The sequence below is a fragment of the Sapajus apella genome, unplaced genomic scaffold (genome assembly GCF_009761245.1).
Source record: "Sapajus apella isolate SASKATOON/1434 unplaced genomic scaffold, GSC_monkey_1.0 scaffold4, whole genome shotgun sequence".
Lineage (NCBI taxonomy): Eukaryota > Metazoa > Chordata > Mammalia > Primates > Cebidae > Sapajus > Sapajus apella.
The window spans coordinates 26,275,438-26,279,291 of record NW_022436944.1 but is presented as its reverse complement, the minus strand read 5'-3'; positions in this window follow the sequence as shown (position 1 = coordinate 26,279,291).

Sequence of the window (3,854 nt, the reverse complement as noted above, 5' to 3'; positions counted from 1 at the left end):
TTTCCCTCAAATGGGTTCTTCAGCTTTAGGCAAAGTTGTGCACCTTAAAACATCCCCAAAATCATAGAGCTCCAGATTTCCAGGACTCTTATTTTGACTAACACACCAGAGAGTGGCAGAGAGAGAAAGAAAAAGAAAGGGACAAATGGAGAGAGAGGGAGGGAGGCAGGTAGAAGAAAGCAAGCCAGCCCTCCCACCTTCTTATTTTTTATAGATTTCATTTACTATGAGAGTTCTAACCCAGAAATGGTAGAAAATACTGTGTTTTTGTACACTTAGATATAAAAAAATTATAGTAGTCATAAAGAAAACTGATAGTTTAAAACTAAATTAGCTACTCCAAAGAAATCCTTAGTTAAAACCTAACTAGACAGATTGTTACATAATCAAAGTGATAATTTCTTCAAAATTACTTCATTATAAATAGCATTGTACATATGTGTGAGAGAGAGAATAAGGAGGGATGGTTAGTTAACACTTGAAATATTTTGAACAGGAATCTACACTTCAGAAAGGGCTGTTTAAACTCTAATTATGAAAATCTATATATGAGATTTATCAGCTAAAAAGAGGTCAGAAATGATTTTTTCAGAATCCAATAGAAAAATCAACAAAGAAAATGAACAAACAATTCACAGCAGAGGAAACTGAAGATGCTGAAAAGCATATAAAGATTTCTCAGACTCATTAATTGTAGAAATGCAAATTTAAACCAAAATCCGACATTACAGATCCATCAAATTGACAAAAACTAGAGCACTAGATAGCACTAAAGTTGGTGCGACTTGAAACCCCTGGGCACCGTTGGTGGAAACAGGCAGGGCGGTCATGCTGGAAACCAAGCCAGCATCATTACCCAGGACCCAGGAATTCTCTTCTGAATATCTCCCCCCACCTCCCCTGCAGGAAGTTCTCTCAGGTGCACATGGTAAATGGGCGTGTTTGTTACAGCAGCATTTGCAGTACAAGGAGTTGAGGAAATGGAGGATGAATGATGACGTGGAAGGTATGCAGATCAACATGCAGCCTTGGAAGCCATGTGTCAAAGACGGCAGAGCCAGGAGATGGAGCCAGTTGGAAAAAAGCTATGTGCCAATCAGGAACACTTGCTTTGGACCTTACATGAGCAAGTTCATGTGAAGAAATTAAATTAAAAAGGAATTAAAACTTGTCATAGGACAAAACTAAGATGTAACATTTTATCATCTAGTAACCACTGCATACACTTGGGTTTGTGTGTTTAGGTTTCTGCATTTCCTTGATCAGAGAGATCTATTATATCTGCCTGCTTACCTCACAAATTAACCAAAAGAGTACTCCTCATTTTGTTTCTTAAATAATCAAAGATGATTTTTTAGAATAAGAAGAAAAAATACCCAGGTGAGAAATACTCAAATGTGGCTCTCTTTAAAGGGGGAAAAGCTAAAAAGAGGCTACTTATGAATAAAAATCTAATATTGCTCATGTGCTGGTCAAATATATGTAAGTATAGTAAGTTTTTAATTATACTAATGACTGTATTTTAACTCACTTAAGTTCATGAGATAACCCTAATTGCCTATTTGGTATCCATTTCTACTTTCTTTCTAACAAAACAGTTAAAACTATTCAGCCTCCCTGCTGCCCTTGCTGCTAGACATAGTGATTTAATTCGGTTCTGACAATAAGATGTAGGTGGCCCTGAGGAAGATGTTCTGTCTAAAATATAAAAGAAAGCTTTGTTGAGAGGTAGCCTTTTGTGTTCCTCCTTCCTCCTTATTTCTGCCTTGACCTTGGATGAGAGGTTTGAAGGGCAGCAGGTGCCTCAGTAACCATAAGGCACCAAGGCTGAGGCAGAAAGTCTGCACGTTTAGGGTAACAAAACAGATTTAAAGGAGCTGGGTTCTGGTGGCTTTGCCGAGCTAGAGGAATAGCCTGGACTCCCTGCTACCCACCATCCCTACCCTACTTCTTATAATCTGTTAGTCAGTATTAGTTGATTTTCTATTATGTGCAGACAAATGGATTACTGATATCATGTTAATCTTTCTGCACATTTTCAAATACGAGGACTTCTGTTTTCTAAAAAAAAAAAAAAAAAAAAAAAAAAAAAAAAAAGTGGGGGTGTTGGAGAAAGCCATGAACTTAGTGTTCTATAATTTATATAAATGTCTTATAAAGTAATTTACATCTATAGTTTTAAAAATGATATCCAGAAATTAGGTCAAGGGAGGAAGAAAAAGATTGTCTGATAAGTAAGGGTTTCTCCTGAATATCCAATATAAAATATGAAATTGAACATCTAAAAGTCTATTTATAAAAGTGTATTTTTAAAACTTCATTTAAAAAGTCAGCTTGACAGTGTGGTGATTCCTCAGAGAACTTAAAACAGAACTACCATTTGACCCAGCAATTCCATTACTGGGTATATACCCAAAAGAATATAAATCATTCTACCATAAGGACACACGCACATGTATGTTCACTGCAACACTATTTACAATAGCAAAGGCATGGAATCAACCTAAATGCCCGTCAATGACAGATTGGATAAAGAAGGTGGATCATCTGAGGTCAGGAGTTTGAGACCAGCCTGGCCAACATGGTGAAACCCAGTCTCAACTAAGTACAAAAATTAGCTGTGCCTGGTGGCATGTGCCTGTAGTTCCAGCTACTTGGGAGGCTGAGGCAGGAGAAAGAATCACTTGAACCTGGGAGGCAGAGGTTGCAGTGAGCCAAGATCGCACCATCACACTCCAGCCTGGGTGACAAGAGCAAGACTCTGTCTCAAAAAGAAAAGAAAAACCGGAAAGAAAAAAAAAAAAAGGGAAGAGATGATGTCTTTTGAAGGAACATGGATAAAGTTGGAGACCACTATTCTTAGCAAACTAACAAAGGAACAGAAAACCACATACTGCATCTTCTCACAAGTGGGAGTTAAAGACTCCATGGGCACAAAGAGGAAGTTGGGAGGAGGGAGAAGATCAGAAAAAAATGACTATTGGGCACTGGGCTTGGTACCTGGGTGGTGAAATAGTCTGTACAGCAAACTCCTGGGACAGAAGGTTACCTGTGTAACAAACTTGCATGTGTAACCCTGAACCTCAAATAAGTTAAAAACAAAAAAGATGAAAAACAGTTTTTAAACAGCTTGAGAAATAGCTATGTCCTAGCCAGGAAAAAATGCAATACATACAAGTGTTTGTAAACAGCTACAAGTTATAATTTTTATCAATTTCAAGATAAATTCACAATCAGGAAATAAAATGCTATTGTAATCAAATCGTGCTTTTATTACTAATTTTATTTTAAAAAGAAAGTAATTAATATGCTATGAAACTGGCAACGCTCTAAAATTATACTAAGGTGTAAAAATAGAAACTTAAGATAAACATAAAATGACATTAAAAGTTCTTTCAAGGAAAAAATTTCCACCATGAAGTGGTAGAATCTCAGCCAAGAAAAGAAAACAGAACTATTCCCTAATTTGTCTTTTAAGAAAACAAATCTTACATATGAGCTTTATTCTCTCTAAATGATTGGTAATTTCAAACTTGGGAACTTTTTATTGAATGCTTTTAGTTCAAAAGAAATAAAAACATATTGTATAATAAAACTAGGAAATTTAACATTTCATAGTCTAGCAATTTCCTTATAAATTGAAATGAGAAAAAAATCTATTTTTAAGTTTTTTGTCAAAATTCTTTTTAAGTGACTGTGTGATTTATCTCTCTAGCATTTGCACAGTTTCTACAGAAAGCAAAGATAGAAATATATCATGACATATTTTAATTATAAATAGATTAGGTTTTACAGCAAAGGCAAAGTAGCTGAAACTTTTTATGACTGCAATTTTCTACATTTCTTATTTTCAT